Source organism: Vombatus ursinus, unplaced genomic scaffold (assembly GCF_900497805.2).
Source record: "Vombatus ursinus unplaced genomic scaffold, bare-nosed wombat genome assembly UNPS02014167.1, whole genome shotgun sequence".
NCBI lineage: Eukaryota > Metazoa > Chordata > Mammalia > Diprotodontia > Vombatidae > Vombatus > Vombatus ursinus.
Window position 1 is genome coordinate 1603734 of NW_020953945.1, and position 19117 is coordinate 1622850.

The window sequence follows — 19117 nt, forward strand, 5'->3', positions numbered from 1 at the left end:
GCAAGCTTTAAAGTTGCTCCATCAAAGTTAATGTGATGTTAAGTGGTTAAATGGAACCGAGGCCCTTAAAAACGGGGAAATACAGTTGGTGCCAGTGGCCGAGAAGAGGGAACCTCCAATGGCCTTCAGGACACTGGAGAACCGGAGAATGGGGCCCTCAGAGAGCGGGCCAGGGCAGCCACGGCACATGGGAATACAGAGAATATTTGAAAGGGAACATTTTCCTTACTCACTTGCTAAAATTCACACACGTGTAAAAAAAACCCAACGGGAAATAACACGCATAAGGCTAAGGTTGATTCTAAGCTCACAGTACCAAAGCTAGAAGGAGCTTTGGAGACACCGTCCAGTCTGAGCGTCCAGTCTGAGCGCAGCTCGCCTCCCCCTCCAGGCTCCCTGCCTTCTCCCGGAAGCCTTCCCCAGCCCCCTCAATGCCCTCCTCTGCCTTCCATCAGCCAATCAGCTCCACCTTTTTCTGACTGTACGTCTCCCCCACCAGACTGTGAACCCCCCACCCCTGATTGCAAGGACTGGGGAGTGGGGGAGTTGGGTGTTATTATTTCCCCGCTTTCTGTCTATCCCTGGTGCCTGGCACACGGTAGACATTTAACAAATAAATGCCACTGATTTGAGAAGGTTATTGCTAACTTTCAAGTGGGCAGCTTGAGGAGCATGTAGGGACGGAAGCCAGACTAATGAATTAAGAGAGGGATAGGTTGTGTGTGAGACTTTTGATCAACTTCTGGGAAGAAGAGGAATAAGGTGGTACAGCAGGTCAAATGAACGTGTTAAAAGATTTATTCAGCAAATATTGGCTGAAGTCCTACTATGAGGTGGGTGCTGTGACAGGTACCAAGAAGGATACAGAGAACTACGTGGCTGTCTCCACCAACTTAATCAGGTACGTGGTGGCCTAATGGCTTGTTATGAGGGAGAGACAGAAATAAGGTGAGGCACAACCTGGCCCTGCCCGACTGCTCCGACCTGATCTCAGCTTCTCTCCTCCCCTCCCACCTGGCTCTCATCACACTGGACTGCGCCCTCCCACCTCGGGCCTTTCTCTCCTCCAGTAACCCCCTTGGACCTCATTAAGGTTCTCCGTCTTGCACCTCCCTGATTATGTAATAGCGTATATTCTAATTCTCCACATTTCTCTCTGCTTCGTGGCTCCTTGAGGGCTGGGGCTGTGTCTCGGTGTCTAATCTAGGCTTCCTATCTCCTTCACTGCCTCTCAGAGTGCTTTGCACTTACAGGGAAATAAATATTTGTGAAATGAATAGTCTCTGGGTGTATAAACTGGTTGGACAGATAAGACATACATGTACCTACATACACAAACAGTGAGGTGACTCCTGGCTGGGCTCACTTGGAGAAAGGAGGATTTGAGGCGGGCTTTGAAATACAGAGGGGATTTCATCAGGCAACAAAAAAAGGGAAACACATTCCAGGTGGGGCCTGAGACATAAGCAAAGTCAGAGAAACAGGAAATCCAAAGGCCTGTGCTTGCAAGGATGGGGAGGCCAGTGAGATGTGGGAGAAATGTTGGTTAAGGGGCACAGGAATAAGAACTAGAACTTGAAATTGGAACTAAACTCAAAAAGCCAAGAACGGGACACCAATGACCTGAAGCTTCATCCTGCAGGTTCTGGGAGTTCCTGGCTGGCAGAAGCTGCCCTATCAAACTATTTTTTTTTTTTTTTGGTGAGGCAATCGGGGTTAAGTGACTTGCCCAAGGTCACGCAGCTAGTACATGTCAAGTGTTTAGTCTGAGGCCAGATTTGAACTCAGGTCCTCCTGACTTCAGGGCCGGTGCTCTATCCACTGCGCCACCTAGCTGCCCCCCTTATCAAACTATTTTAAGGAGATTAATTAGCCCTCAGGATGGACACAAGTGGGCTGAGAACAAACACCAGAAGAATACCCCAAATTTCCCAAGCACCCTAAGGCTCAGAAAGTGGTTTTCTCATGCCCTTGTGAGGATGCAAGTACAAGTTTTATCCTCATTTTACAGAAGGACACGTATGATGGTTCACACGTCTAGTAGGCACCCGAGCCGGGATCAGAAACCAGGCCTCCTGACTCCAGCCCCACTCTGTCAACGGTGAGTGAGGAAGCTTGGCCAAAGCAATGGTCCAGCAGCAGGATGACAAGAGGTCAAACCAAGATGGCTGTAGTGAGAGAACTGAGCATGCTCAAGAGGAGAAGGATGCTACGGGGGAGGACATTACACTTGGAAGAAAGTTCCCTCAGGGATGGGAACAGCTCTGGAGAGGAGGGCTCCTTCATAATCTGAGCCTGAAAGAATGGATGGAAAAACAGTGGTTGGGAGGTGAAGCTAAGGGCAGCCAAGCAGCTCACGACAGACGGCCTCCACTGAAACACGGGGGGATCATCGGGGGATCAGTGATCGCTGTGATTTCCTGCTTTGGTAGGATTACAAAACCAACTCATTGAGAGGCATTGACACACCCATAAATCACTACAATCGAGCTGTGTCCTGCTTGGAAGGCCCTTCCCGTCTGCCCTTCAGGCACACGGGATTACCAGGCCGTGCACACCTACAGGGCACAGAGGAGTGTTTTAAGTGCTGGGGGAGAGATCACATTTAAATGATTCACGGCCCCTGCATTCTTGAAGCTTACAGCCCGGTTGTGGGACAAGACACAAACACAGATAACTCTATTACACAATATGGTCTGACAGGAGAGGCAGAAATATGATGCTGGATGGGGCCTGAGGGGCAACAGGGAAGGTCTCATGGAGAAGATGCCATCTGAATTTGGTTTCAAAGGTTCAACAGGAATTCAACATTTCAAGGGGCAAAGGGAGGCCCTTCCAGGAATTCACAACACTATGTGAGAAGGCACAAAGACAGGAAAGCCCAGGGCTCGTGTGAGGGAGAGAACCAGGGATGGAAAGAGGGCTGGAGGTGAAATCAGCAGCACTGGGTGTGATGCCCCCCTCTCCCATTTGGCATCATCTGACTTGGGCTAAGTTAAATCACCCAATCAGAGCCTGAGCTTCCTGTCTCGTAAGATGCTGGCAATCATCTGTCCTGCTCCCTCTCACTTACAAGGAAAGCATTTCTCACGGAGGTCCTCCAAGCAAGGGCCGAGAGCCACATGCCCAGGACGTTGCAGAAGGCATTCCTGTTCAGCTGGGGACGGGCTTGAGGCTGCTGAGGTTCCTTCCCAAGTCTGAAATTCTACAGAAAAAGGTGTGGTGGCACAAGGCAAGGGCCTTGGAATGCTAGGCAGAAAAGCAGGCCACTTACACAGCTGGCGACTGGGAGCCACTGAAGGTTTCTGAGCAGATCTAACACTGCCGTAGCTATACGTACCAAAAATTATTTGGACAGTGGATTGAAGGGTGAACTGGAATGGAGGAATCCAAGGGGAAAGCTTCCAGCATAAAAACACAAACCCAAACGACAGAATCAAAGAATGCTAGAGCAGGAAAGACCGTCTGACCCAACCTCAAAATGTTACAGATAAAAAAACAGAGCTCCAGATTTGGGGGGGGGATGCCCCAAGATCCCACAGCAAATTAAATGGCAGAGCACAGAGCTTAAGCCAGGTTTTCAGCTTCTACTGTCCTGGGTTCAGTGTTATTCTGCTGAAAGAGGATTAATCATTTTCTTCAGAAAAGAAAAGAACAATCATGAAAAGCTTCTGGAAGAAGCTGCCTATCATGATTTATTCTAACTTGGAAGGGAATCAGACGGGAGACAAGCCCCATGCAGCACGCCCTTTGGGACAGGTCCCCGCTCCTCAAGGCTGGCCGCCTCCAGGTACAGACTCTTGCAATTCCAGCCTGGAACAGTGAGAACAGTGCCCAGCCTGACCCGAATCATATTCAAATGATAAATGACCCCAATCACCGACGATATTCTCATCACGAGGGAGCAGGGAAATCAGGAGAGCTGCAGATCTCAGCACGTCAGGGAAGGCTGCCAAAAACTGTGTTATCTGTGTGTGTGCAACAGTAGAAGGTGATCAGTGTTTGTCCAACCGCTCCCTGGGACAGGAGCCTCTGCTCCTCTTAGGGAAGAGAGGCTACCGGCTTGAGAGGACCTATCTCACCTTGCAAACCTGCAGAAACAAACACTGGTTCCCTGCTTGGTCCCCACGGCCCTTCAAAGGGCTACACTTCTCCCTTCACGAGAGGCTTCAAATAACCTGCAGCCTACAGGCCACATTTGCCCATTCAAGTTCCAGAAACATTTACTAAGTACCCACTGTGAACACAGGACCATGCTGGGCACTAGGGGACGTGGAGAGTTCACAAAAGATTCAGACCCACAGACAAGCAGGTAGTGTTGGAAGCTACCGTGCTAAGTCTGAAGCATACAAAACAAAAATTATAGGTGGCAGAGATTCACAGATTCATATGCAATCTTCTTTTTCTGTCCTTGGCACAGGGAAATACTTATGTTTGTTGATGTGTCAAGTTCATAATAATAACAAGAAAAATTTGAAATTAAAAAAAAAAGGTTCCCCAATAGGCCATGGACAGATAGTGCTCAAAAAAACTGCAAACTATTAACAAGCACATGAAAGAATGCTCCAAATCACTAACGAGAGAAATTCCAACCAAAACCACTGAGGTTGTGCAGATCTCAGATAGGTCAAGATGAAAAAATGTGGGACTAGTCAAGTTGGAAGAGCTGTGGGAAGGTAAGACATTCTGATACATTGTTGGTGGAGCTGTTGATCAGTACAACCATTTTGAAAAGCAATTTGAACTAAACTAACTAAAATGTCCATTCACTTTGACCCAGAGATTCTATCACCAGGCATATACCCCAAGGAGGTCAGTGATAACAACATCCTCATAAACACAAAAATATTGATAGCAGTACTTTTTTTAACGGCAAAGAACTGGAAACAAAGTAGATGCCCATCGACTAGGGAATGGCCAAACAAACTGTGGCACAAAAATGTAACGGAATGTTCCTGTGCTATAAGAAACCACAAATATGACGAATACAGAGAAGCCTGGGAAGACTTGGATGAACTGATGCACAGTAAAGTAAGCACAGCCAGGAAAACAACATAAGGATGATGACAATAATAGAACAAACTAGCCCCCCTCCCCCAAATCAATGCAAAATTACCAAAAAAAAAAAATAAGAGGAACCATAGGCCCAAAGAAGAAACATGAGAAGACAAACACACCCCACTCCTTTGCAATGGTAAGAGGTCCACCATGGGTGTGGAACACTGCATTTGTTATCAGATTTTTTCAACGTATTGATTGGTTTTGATTATTCCACCCCCCCCTCTTTTTCCTCTCTTTTAAAAAAAAAATTCTTCTTTATGGGGAGGAGCCCCTCTGGAGAAAGTGGAAGGAATATAAACAGAAGATATCAATAACATTTTATTTTTAAAAAATGATCACAGAATTATGAAAAATAAACATGGCCTCAAATAAGAGACACAAAAAAACACCACATATCCACAAGTCCACAAGTGTGGAATACTGCATAGATTTCCAAACTTTTTCAATACATTGATCATTGCTGCTAATTTTTTCTTCTTCCCCATATGGAATGGCTTTGGGTAAGGGAGAAAGAGAGGAACACAGAGAAATTTAGGAGATGTAAAAACAAAAGATAGCAATAAAAATTTATTTAAAAAATATCCATTCTCTATCTTCCAGAACTTTTAACCCAGTTAGTCAAGAAGCATTTATTAAGTGCCTACTATATACCAGGCATTGTGCTAAGCTCTGGAAATACAAAAGAGGCAAAAGAGAGTCCCTGCTCTCAAGAAGCTCACAGTGTGATAGGGAAACAACTATGTATAAACACACTATAGACAGGATCGATTGGGGGATAGGACACAAACCGAGATGACCTGATTATACAATCATACATGAGAAGGGCCTAGCAGAAGTCCAAACAGAAGATTACACGGAGACCAAGGTACCTGTTGGCCCCTGCACTCTTTACATATCATACTTACTTATGCACATGCTGTATCCCCCGAAAAGAACGTAAGTTTCTTGAAAACAAAGCTGTTTTTCCTTTTTGCCTTTGTATCCTAGTGCTCAGTGCAGTGTCTTATTAAGCACAGTAGGTGCTTAATAAGTATCTCTTGGATTAACTACATTGAAAATCTCAGCTGACACTTGCAGCTCTTTGACTCAGATATAAGTCACTTCCCCTGAGTCTCAACTGCCTGATTTGTAAAATGGAACAATAGTTTCTGCACTACTGACCTCTCCCCAGACTAGCTGTGTGAGGAAAGCACTGTAGAAAGCTGTGACAATCTTGGTCCTGCCTCTATTTCGTAGATTCCAAATGAGTCCTCCATCAAACACGTTCCATCTCCACTCACTCACCATCCTCCCACGTCTCTTCTGCCCTTTGTAGCTACTCTTTGAAAAGGTCTGAAAGGTGTCTACAGGAGGGGCCTCCATATCTCCTCTCATCCTCTTCTTAACCCTTGACAATCTAGCTTCTGGTATCACCATTCCCCTCAAACTGCTGTCTCCAAAGCAACCAATGATTTCTTAGTTGCCAAATCCAGTGGCCACTTCTCCATCCTCATTCCCCACTTCTCTGCAGCCTTGGACACTGTCCATCCCTCTTTCCTCCTTGATCCTCTCTGCTCTCTAGGTTTTCAGGACACCGTCTCTCCTGGTTCTCCTCCTCCCTCTCTGACCACTCCTTCTCTGCCTCCTTTGCTGGATCTTTCTCCAGATCACTCCCTCTAACTGTAGGTGTCCCTCAGGGCTCTGTCCTGGGCCCTTTTCTCTTCTGCTCAGCTCCCAGGGATTCAATGATCATCTCCATGCTGAGGATTCTCAAATCTACCTTTCCTATCCCAATCTCTCTGCTGACCTCCCATCTCACATCTCCAACTGCCTCTCAGACATCTCCAACTAGATGCCCAGTAGACATCTTAAACTCAATATATCCCAAACTGAACTCCTTTGCCCCTAAACCCTTCTGGCCTCCTGCTTTCCCTGTTACTGTAGAAGACAACACCCTTCTCCCAATCCTCCAGGCTCACGATCCAGGCATCATCCTCAACTCCTCATCGTCTCTCAACCCCCAAATCCAAGCTGACACCAAGGCCTGTCAACCTCTGCAACATCTCTGAAATACATCCCACCCCATTTTTTCCTCTGACTCTTTCCCCACCCTGGTGTAGACCCTCATCATCTCACATCTGGACTACTGTAAGAGCTGCTGGTGGATCTGCCTGCCTCCAGTCTCTCCCCAATCCAGCCCTTCTTCATTCAGCCACTAAAATGACTTTCCTAAATTGCCTTCCTTGGCTTCCTTTAAATCTCAACTAAGCTATCGTCTCCTTCAGGAAGCGGTCCCCAACCCCTCTTAATTCTAGTGCCTTCCCTCTGCTAATTACTTCCCATTTGTCTAATACAGAGCTGGACTTGTATATATTTGTCTGCATACTGTCTCCCCCCCTGAAGTGTAAGCTTCTTAAGGGCAGGGATTGGTTTGTGCCTTTTTTTGTATCTCCAGCACTTAGCACCTAACACACAGCAGGTGTTTGATAGATGTTTACTGACTGACTGAAGTCACACTAATAACTGAAATATCTAGGAAAAGCTAATTAGAAATAAGGGTCAATCCACACAGATTGAGAGAATGCTTTGTTTTTGGAATTCTCAAAAAGTTGAAGGAATATTATTATAGTGTTTTATATATATGTTTTATATATAATCATGTGATTAGTTTTATAATGACAGAGAAGCCATGTGGGAGTCAGGTCTCTAGGCCTGTGACAGATGGCTGCCATTTTCTGAGTAAAGTACAAGGTGAGACCCTCAGCTGAGAGGGCAGAGTGGGAGGCTGGAGAGAAGAAGAGAAGGTTTTGAACGGCTCTGACCAGAGTGCAGCAGAGAATCAATTAGGCAGGAGTGAAACGTTTGCCTTGCTGCGGCGAGAGCCCAGTTGAGATCAGAGAACACAGCTTGGCGACTTCCCCCAATTCAGCAGCCAGAGCTGGTCTTCCGGCCTCCAAATTCTCCCCTTCTCCACACAACTACAGAACGACTATTCTGGCAGCCCATTCTGACCCATGCCATTCCTCTGCAAGGAGCTTCAATGTCTCCCGACTGCCTCCAGGGTAAAATGCAAACTCCTCAGACATGTAAAGTCCTCCGGGATCTGGCTGCATCTCCCCTCTCTGGGCTCATCCTCCTCCCTCGCTCCTTCACATACCCCACTTTCTACCAGAGCGGCCTCTTTGCTGCTCCCTACACTCATTCACACTGTGTCTCTTCTCAGGGCCTGGATCCCTGCGATGTCCTCTTGTCTCCATCACTGCCGAGCTTTATTTAATGGGGATGTGTGGGCTTGAGATCAAGGGCTTGATGAATGACAGGAATAGGAGTCCCCGGTCCTGCCCACACCCATCAGCCAGTAAGCGCTGGCCTCAAGCAAGTAAAAGGATCTTCCTTTAAAGAGCAAAAACCAGAGAAAACAAAACCCGCCATGCGTGAGTGGAGTGGCACAGGGGGATAAGCACTGACTCTGGACAGAGCAGCAGTGAATTCAAGTCCTGTCTCTGATCTTTACTGCCTGTGTGACCTTGGGCAGGTCCTTCCCCCTCTCTGGGCCTCAGTTTCCTCCTCTGCAAAACACAGGAGGTGAACTAATAAAACCCTAAGGTCTTTTCCACCTGTAGATACATGATCCCAGGGGCTCATCAGCCCTCAGTCCACTTTCTCACTCCCTGGAGGCTATTCTAATGACCGGCTGGGTCATCTAGCTATGGGACAGCGAAGGGGCGCCACAGTGCACAGAGCTGGGCCTGGAATCCAGCTTCAGACACTTAAGGGCTGTGTGATCCTGAGCAAGTCACTTAACCTCTGTTTGCCTCAGTGCTGTCATCTACAAAATGGGGATCATAACTGCACCTACCCCCCAGGTCGGTGGTATGGACCCCATAAGACATCTGTAAAGCACTTAGCGCAGTAGCTGGCACAGAGTAGGTGCTTAATACACACCTGTCCCCTTCCCTTCTGTTTCCTTCAAGTGGCTCATTTGTGAAATGAAGGGTTTTACTGGTGGGCCCTCCCAAGGGTCTTCTAGCTCTAATTCTCTAATTCCACAACCGAGGTCTGAATCCCAGACCTGCCAATTACCAGCTTAGGCAAGTACCTTTGGGGGCCTCAGTTTCTTTAACTATAAAATGGGATAATCACATTTCACCACTATTTCACAGTACTGTGAGACTCAAGTGAGATAATATCTATAGAATCCTTTCGGAGCCCCAGAATTGTCCATATTCCCGTCATCATCACGGCAGCCTTCTCATCTTTGCGAGAGTTCGTTTTCACTTGTTATCATAATTACAACCTGTACGCTACAACAGATGCAATGCATTCTTCATAAACCTGAGGGGGCCTCATTAAAGAAGAGCAAACCAGGTACTTTCCAAAGGAGAACCCCCACCCCAGGAAGCTGGGCGTGGCTCTGGGCTCCTGGGGAGGACCCCCTTTCTGCTCCCTCTCTTACACTTTCTACGGTGTCGAGACAATCACGCCGTTCCCATGCTGCGGTCAATAGCCCCCTGTCCCCGTTATCGCACTCTCTGGCTAACACAATTATTCAAGACAGCTGATACAGGGCCACGAAAAGGGGAACTGTAACTGAACACTGACTTTTTCCAGTTTTAGCTAGGCTTTAATTTTAAACATAAGTGGACAAAAATAGGCAGCCCACAATCAAGTGCTTTGGCCTCTCTGAAAAGGAAGGCTGGGGGATGGTGGAAAAAAGGGCTGAGCTTGGACCAGAGACACGCCGGGAACTTCAGGATGTTCCCACGATACTCGCTGTGTTTGTTAAAAATACCTTCAATACCAAAAATGACAAAGGGTGCAACTAATCCTGTTAATTAAAGCCAAGAAAAATACATCCAAGTCCGAGTCACTGCACAGCCCGCACAGGGGGACTCCCATCGAGAAAAGATATGTGTCACTGGTTTCTTTACGGGGCACAGCAGCACTCTAAATACTACATTTTCCCTAAGCTAGTAAGTTAACCGTTGCTGTGCCACTGCAGATATGAGTGCAGCTAAAAGAAGCCCATGAGAACCTGGATTCCTTCTTGGAGAACAATCGCTGCCTATCCACCACATGCCCCTTCAAATTTTCCGTTTTTAAGAGTCAGGATCCATGACTCCTGAGGCCTTTCTCAACGGCATGCTCCAGACTCCCGAGACTGATGCCAATTAGGTCAATCTTCTTCCTGGGGTATATTAGGATTCCTCTGCTAGGACTGGGGAGAACTTTGTTCTGGGAAATCCAAAGTTATTCTCGAGCCCTCCAGCCCCCAAGTTGAAACGAAGACCTTCCCCCCAGAATACTATGACGTTTTGTTAGAAGCTTCTCGGCTTAGGGAGCTGCAACAACCATCAGTCTTATTACCTAACACCCCAATATCTTTTAGCTTTTTGGAGGCGATCCATAATAATGGACCCTTCCCCACACGCACACTTACCAGACTGACCTCCACATTGGGCCTCATCCTTTCACGCTGCATCACTTTGTGCTCACAGAAACCTGGCTTCCCCCACGAAGAAAAAGCCCTGCCTCCCTGCCCCTCCCCATTCTCTCATTTGACCCCAGCACACACAAGAGGAGGAACGAGCATATCCCAGGCTTCTCACGGCCCTTTCCAGGTCCTCCCCATGATGCTATCACTCAGCAGCTTTCCCACTCTGAGGTCAAGGGTATCTGGGCATGTCACTCTCTCCCTAGATCCTGGCAGCAGGTAATTACCAGTCACTAAGCTATGAACCCTCTTTTCCCAAGAAATAGAGTACCTGGCTCACAGCCTTTCCCACCCCGACCCCTGCCCTTAGAGACTTCAACACAGTCCATGCCTCAAGTGCCCTGATCTCCCAGTTCATCTCCCATGGCCTCCATCTTTTCTCTCCATGGCCGTGATCTTTGTCATCACCTAGAATAGCTTCAAGACACAACTTGGAAACTCTTTGATGTGTTCACAGCTTCCTATCCTCCCATATCTCTGTTCCTTCTCCTTCCTAAATGCATTCTCTAATCTCACCACAACCTCCAACCCTGTCTCTCCTTGGCTTTCCCCAAGGCACAAACTCTGCTCTGATGGTGAATCTTGACCCTGGAGTTAATTCCTTATCTTTACCCAGGCCCCCCCACTCCGGAATTCCTTACTCCAAAGCCTATTATGCTCATCCCTTTCCAAATCCCAAGTCTGGATGACCTTCAGCATTCACCTTTGTAACTTCTACTCAGAGCGCTCAGTAACATTGATGGAGGAAGTCATACAACTGCGGCCCATGCCACAGAGAGAGGAGAGGAGAGGGGAGGGGAGGAGAGGGGAGGAGAGGAGAGGGGAGGGGAGGAGAGGGGAGGGGAGGGGAGGAGAGGAGAGGGGAGGGGAGGAGAGGGGAGGGGAGGGAGTGCTTTAGAATTATCTTTCCAAATCAGACCAGAATTCCCAAGTCTTTCAGAATTGACTGAATCTACATTATTGCTGTTGTATAAACTGTTCTCCTGATTCTGCTCCCTTCACTTTGTATCAGTTCATACTGGGCTCTCTGAAACCATCCCACTTGCCATTTCTTATAACACAACATAACAGTATTCCATCATAACAATATACAATAACTTGTTCAGTCATTCCCCAACGGATGGGCACTCCCTTAGTTTCCAATTCTTTGCCCCCACAAAAAAAGCTGAATATTTTTGTACATATGGGTACTTTTTATCTTTCTTTAATCTCTCTGAGGTACAAACTAAGTATCACTATCACTGGGTCAAAGGGTATGACCAATTTTATAGACCTTTGGGTGTAGTTCCAAATTGTTTTCTAGAATGATTAGACTAGTTCACAGCTCTCAAACTTCTTGTCTCCCAAGCTGTCTACACCAGATCCTCACCATTCCCCCTTAGCCAAGGATCTCAATTCAGATTTTCCCAAGAAAATTAAGGTCGTCTGATATGAGATCCCCCTTTCCCCCAACTTGGCTCTTCAAATCCCCTCCTTCTTCCTCTCTTCCCATTGCTCAAGTTCAGGGTTGGGGAACCTTCGGCCTCCAGGCCACATGCAGCCCTCTAGGTCTTCAAGTGAGGCCAGATTCTGTGAAGTTTGGACTCAGTCAAAGGGTCACCCTCGAGGGTCTTGAGGCCGAAGGCTCTAGTTCTGAGGAAGAGGTGGGGAGCCCTTCTCGCCAAGGCCAATCCAACAGTTTATGCCCTTAGTCTCATCGCCTTCATGTGCCCTGGAAGATGGTCTCTTCCATCATCCTGCTCTCTCTACTCGTCAGCCTATCCTTCCTGTTGCCCACAGGGTTTCACAGACAGACTCCAGATCTCCTCAAACTACTATCCTGTATTTTTCCTCTTTTACAACCAAAATCCTAGAAGAAAGTTCTCTATGCTCACCACCTCCACTTCCTCATCTCTCATTCATTTCTCAACTGCTTCTGAAGCCACCACTCCCAAGGTCAGCAGCAATCCCATAAAAATGCGCAACGCAATGGCCTTTTCTCAGCACCCATCCTTCCTGACTTGCCGGCAGCATCTGACATTCCCGACTTCCCCTTCAGGCTGCACTCTCTCCTCCCTGGGTTTCACCCTCTCACCTGGTTCTCCTCTTCTCTGTCTGACTAGGCCTCTGTAGTCTCCCCTGCTGGACTGTCATGTGCTCAATCTGAGGGCTTTGTCCTCAGGGCTCCCTCCCTCCCTCAGTGACTCCAGAAGCTCCATGTCCTGAGTCCAGTCTCTTGGATGTACTATCTGCTGTCCGTCTCTGCCTGGAGATCCCACGGGCAACTCAAACTCAATGTGATGAAGACAGAACTCATCCACTTTCCCCAAAGCCACCGCTCTTCCTAACGCTGCAGAATTTCAAAAGTTGAGAGATGGGAAGGACCTCAGCGGCTACCTAGGCCAACACATAAACAAAAAGAATCCCCACCATAACCCCTTACAAGTGGTTAGATCATCTGCAAATGTGAAGACAATGCCATCCATACCTTTATCCAAGGCACTGATTAAAACAATGTCAACCACACATATCCCTGGGGTATTTATTCCACTGAAGACCTCTGGCCATGTTGACCTGGAGCCACGAACAACTACTCTTTGAAACCAGTCATCCGACCGGTGCTAAGACAATCTAATTGTGTAGTGAGGGATGTAAGAGGACCAGAAACCAGTAAGGTTCAGATGACTCTGACTGTTCAGGGCTAGGAGAGACACTTCAACTGGGCCTGGTAATTCTCAACCAAAAGAACCCAATTGCCACCATCATCAACATTATTGCACCTTTTGAGAACAGATACTCTGCCACTCAATCAGTCAGAGCTGGAAAAAATGACAACTCTTAGATAGCTGGTCAGCATTTAGCCCAGGATGCCTATAGAATATAGAGAATCCCACTGATCACGGAGGCTCTAGGAGGTTGGGGGCTGGGCAATGACCTTGTATCACCCAAACCCAAAGGTCAGAGGTATAGCAATCTCATGAGAAAAACAACGGTCCAGGATGCAAGCAGCTGGAATAGAGACATATACACTGGGCATATAATCAGTGTGAGACAGCACACAGAATGAATATAACAAAGGATGACAAATCTCTTCTTACTTTTCAGCAGGGCAAAGGTATTTCCTTCTTTCAGCTCAGAAGCAAGTCACTGTTTCCCTTGAACAGGGTCTTTGCAGATACCGCCTAGGCTGTGTCTACCTCCTTCACAAAAACAGCATGAGGGACACGATCAAAGACTTGGCTACAGCCTAGGTGAACTACATTCACAGGACTCCTCTCACCTCCTCACTTACTAATCCTGTCAAAACAGAAGCGGGCTCATCCGGCACGACTTGTCTCTGTCCAGGCCTCATGGGGTCTCTGCAGTCGCCACCTCTTCCTCCTCCATGGTTTCCAACGGTCCATTCTAGAAAGTGCTGAAGAATCAGCCAAGCTCACTGGCCTCGTTTCCAGATCCCGTCCTCTTCCCCCTTTGAGAATCAGGGCATTGTCGCTCTCCCATCCCCACCCCTTCCTAGAGGACACAAACTCCCAGTCACCCAGGTTCCCTCTTCTCTCTCCCGCACCCACCACAGCCAGTCAGTCTAGCCCCTACTCTCTCCCTGAATGGCTCACATCCCCACGCTGTGGCCAGCCCAGGTCGGACCCTAATTGGGTGTGGTCCAGACCATTGCAAGTTTTCCAGCTGGACTCCCGGCTTCCAGTTTCTGGCCTCTCCAAGCCAGCCTTCACACAGCTGCCAAAGTGATCTTCCTAAAACACAGCGCTGACCACAGCATTCTCCTGCTCTAGATGCCGCCATGTCTCCCCATTGCCTCTCTGTTGGGCATCTAAAGCCCTTCCCAATCCAGTTCCCATCCAGCTTCGCAGACTGATTTCCTGTTTCATACTCTGGTTGGACTGGGCTACTTCTTCTTCCCCAGATGGTACGTTCTTTCTCTCACCCCCATGCCTTTGCACAAGCTGTGCCCCATGCCTGGAATGCTCTCCCTTCTCAATACACTTCCACTTCTTAGAATCCCCAGGCCATTCAAGCCCAGAGAAAGGGGCACTTCCTATTTGAAGGCAATCATACCTAGCTCTTAGCGGTTTTCCCAACCCTGAAATGACTTTGCATCTACTTTGGTATGTTTGGGTATCTGTGCACATGGAGCTTTTTCCTAATAAAACGTACGCTCCTTTTTTTAATCAACGGCTTTGATGTAGAATAGATGGCATGTTTGTCAAATTTAGAGACGATACAAAGTGAGGAGGGATGGCTAACTGAGGCAGTCAGAATTTAAAGTGGTCTCAAGAAGCTGAGCATTCCTCCCAGACTCTCTCCTCTCTCAGTTCCCGGGGCACCCCTCGCGCTCTCCTGGTTCTCCTCCCCCTTCTCTGACCTGGGCTCCTTCTCTGTCTCCTTTGCTGAATTCTCCTCCAGATCACGTCCTCTGACCGGAGGTGTCCCTCGGGGCTCTGTCCCGGGCCCTCCGCTCTTCTCCCTCTATACTAATTCACCTGGTGATCCCATCGGCTCCCTTGACCTTTATTACCATCTCTGCTGACAATTCTCAAATTTATCTATTCTGCCCCCAATCTCCCTGCTGACCGCCAACCTTGCATCCCCACCTGCCTTTCAGACATCTCCAACTAGATGTCCAATATGTCAATATGTCTAAATACGTCCAGTATGTCGATCTGTCCAAAAAAGAACTTATCATCTTTCTCTCTAAACCTACACACACACACACACACACACACACACACACACACACACACACACACTTTCCTTATTACTGTAGAGGACAGCCTCCTCCCAGCCCCTCAGGCTCACAACCAAGGGGTCATCATGGACCCCTCACTATCTCTCTCCCACCATCACCAAGCTGCTACCAAGGCCTGACAACCATGGCAGCATCTCTCAAATGCACCCCCTTCTCTCCTCTGACACTGCTCCCATTTTGGTACAAGCATCCCCTCACACCTGGATTATTGCAATAACCTGCTGGGGGGGTCTGCCTGCCTCAAGTCTCTCCCCACTCCATTCTCCATTCAGCCACCAAGTGATCTTCCTAAAGCGCAGGTCCAACCACGTCCCTCCACCCCCCACGCTCAGTAAACTCCATGGCTCCCTATGACTTCCAGATCAAATACAAAACGCTCTGCTTGGCCTTCAAAGCCCCTCATATCCCCGGCCCCCCCCTCCCTTTCCACTTTTCTCACACCGTGCTCTCCAACAGTGATCTTTGCTCCGTAACACTGGCCTGTCCCACGAACAAGACGCTTCATCTCTCAGCTCTGGGCATTTTCTCTGGCTGTGCCCCAAGCCTGAAACACTCTCCTTTCTCATTTCTGCCTACTGACTTCCTCGGCTTCCTTAAAATCCCACCTTCTGCCCTTCTAATACTAGCACCTAAGAGCCTTCCCTCTATTGAATATTTCCTGTCTATCCTGTGCATCACTTACTTTGTCTTCCCCGTTAGACTGCGAGTTCCTTGAGGGCAGGGTCTGTCTTTTGGCTCTTTTCGTATCCTCAGCGCTAAGCACGGTGCCTGGCACATAGCAGGCTGACTACTGACTAATGAGATACAATTTAAACGGCCAAAAAGCAAAGTTTCACATTTTTGGTTCAAAAAGCCAACTGCACAAGCAGAAGATGTGATGCCGGCCCGGCTGGAAAAGAGGTATGACCAAGACGTGGGGAGTTAAACGGAAAACAAACTCAGTCCAGGCCTCAATCCAGGCAAGCTCAATCAATTACCGCCAGCACTGCAGAGCCAGAGCTGGAATCCAGCCAAATCATTAGTGTGGCAGCACCAGATAAGGCAGCTCTCCTACTGCTCTGCTCGCAACAAATCCGGAACACAGCTTCTAGTTCTAGGTCGTTCCGACATCGTCAGAAGCACAAGGACAAATGGGAGAATGTCCGAAGGAAAGTGGGATGGCGGGAGGAATCAAAGCCATGACATCTGAGGATCACCCAAAGGAAATAAGGCTGGATTCCATAGACGCTGAGAAAAAGGCCAGAACAAGGCAAGCCTAGCCTGGCCTTGCTTGGCCCCTGGGGCAGACCTGGATGGGCTCCCTGGGCCCTCCCTGGAGGAGGCAGAGGGACGCCAGGGCAGGCATCAGCTAAAGAAGAGGAGGGCCTGGATCTGGAATCATGCGTGGGATACTTCTGTAAAGGATGAAGCAGGCAGGGGTTACCACCCAAGGCCCAGCCTATCACCCCGAAGATCCTGGGGGATGGACGGCCCTCCACAAATGCCATGCGCTGCACGGGGGGGACAGCGCCCCCGACGGAAGCCAGGCTTTCCACCCTTTGGAATGGAGATGGGGAGCGTGTTGCTGGTACTAATGGTCCAATTCTAGCCACAGTGCTGCCCCCTTGTGGCTGTCTGTGTCCTCCATAAAAAAGCCAGAAGCTGCTCTCCTACCGGCCACCAAACTGGACGGGGCCAACTCGTGCAACCCCTTCCTTCAGGAGGCCAAGGCACAGACGACACCGGGCAAGTGCTCCCTCAACCAGCGCTGACCCCAACTAGAAAGCCCCTGGCTCTGTTTCCCCTTGGTTCCCATGTCGGGGATTCTGAGCAGTTAAGGGCCTTTCCCCACAGTCAATCCCCTGACAGCTCCCGTCATTTTTGCCAGCACGTCTCTCAGCCCTCTCCTTTCTCTCTACCATCCCCCTGGTCTGCCAGCCAGTGGCCCCCGGACGACCTCCAGGCTCTCCACACACAGTGTCTCAGGGACATTCCTCAAATGCCCATCTGGCCAGGTCACTGCTTACTTAATAAACTCCCAATTACCTCCAGCAATGGACAGCCAGAGCTGGAAGGGACCCTGTACAATCTGGCACCATCCTCCATTTCCAGCCTTCTTACCCCCGACTGCCTCTCCCAAACTCCGTGACCCAGTCACGCTCGCCTTACACAGCACCCACCCTTCATGCTAGAAACGCTCCTTTCTCCTCTTTTCATCTGCTGGTGCTAATGGACACCTGGCACACTGCAGAAGATACCCTTGGCATCCTTTCCAGGGATGGTTCTCCCTCGATGGCCCGCTCCCCCAACACACGGGGTGCCAGGAAGACGGGATCAACTGTTCTTTTCAATATGTCCCAGGCATTTTAGGCTTAGCACAACATTTATGAAACTTCTCAGGGCCGGTCCCATGGTCACAGGGGAAGGGCTTCTAAAAATTGCAAAAGAGGAGGCTGCCAAGAGATTACTTTGGAAGAAAGACTGTTGCTGGCTGCAGTTAGAGAAATACTGACTGTAAGCTGAATGAGAGACCAGACAGAAGTACCACCTGGCAGCCCCTTCGCAGCTCAAGGAAAGGTGTTTTGACACCCCTCTCTCCTGATCTATCTAGGGCCAAGTCTGACCGTTTACAGGAGTCCCAACATGACGGAATGAGCCAAACGAAGCATCTTAGAGGAGAAGCTGACATGGAGATTAATGATGCCAACAGGCACTAAACCGGGTCTTTGAGGTTAAAAAGGGATCGTTAGTTAGCAGAGGTGATGCCTCGAGAATGACGGTCTCTGGCACACACCCAGACCTGAATTCTCCCCGGAATTATGCAAACCTTGTAAAACTCTAACTAGAACTTGAAGTACCAAGCCTGACCGGAAAGCAAAACAGAAGGGGAATTGGCCGTTTATTTTCTCAGCAGAGGCCAAGGAATGTGAGCCCATTTCCTCTCGGCCCCACCCCACATACCACACAAGCTCCCAAGCCCCAAAGCGTCTGTCACAGGCCACCTCAGAACAGGGCAAGGAGAGAGATGGGGCTTATCTGGGGAGGCCTCTTCACTTCCAAAGTGCCAGCTCCCCACCCTGATTTCCAATCCAAGCATCTGTAACTCTGAAGCAGCATATCAGAGCTAGGGAGGACGGTCGATGAGGGGCCTGACAGCACAGGCCTTGGAATCAAGGTGATGCTTCAGTGACTGCCACTGAATGCTGGAGCCCTAGCTACAGGGAGACGCTGTCAATGCCAGGATGCTGGAGCCCTAGCTACGGGAGACATTGTTGTTGCTAGCAGACAACAGAGCCCTAGCCATGGGAGACGCTGTTACTGCCAGTAGATGATAGAGCCCTAGCTATGGAAGACGTTGTTACTGCCAAGATGTTAGAGCCCTAGCTACAGGAGACATTGTTATTGCCATGATGCTAAAGCCCTAGCTATGGGAGACGCTGTCACTGCCAGTAGATGATAGAGCCCAAGCTATGGCAGCATTGTTCCTGCCAGTAGGCGACAGAGCCCTAGCCACGGGAGACGCTGTCACTGCCAGGATGCTAGAGCCCTAGCTATGGCAGCATTGTTCCTGCCAGTAGATGACAGAGCCCTAGCCACGGGAGACGCTGTCACTGCCAGGATGCTAGAGCCCTAGCTATGGCAGCATTGTTCCTGCCAGTAGGTAACAGAGCCCTAGCCATGGGAGACGCTGTCACTGCCAGGATGCTAGAGCCTTAGCATGGCTGCATTGTTCCTGCCAGTAGATGACAGAGCCCTAGCCACGGGAGACGCTGTCACTGCCAGGATGCTAGAGCCCTAGCTATGGCAGCATTGTTCCTGCCAGTAGATGACAGAGCCCTAGCCACGGGAGACGCTGTCAC

General features: G+C 49.0%; 1 protein-coding gene across 4 annotated transcripts in view; it reads right to left on the reverse strand.

Annotated features, from left to right (window-relative positions):
- LOC114041127 (septin-2) overlaps positions 1 to 19117 on the reverse strand; it is a 134594-nt gene that overhangs the window by 42978 nt on the left and 72499 nt on the right. The window lies entirely within an intron of this gene.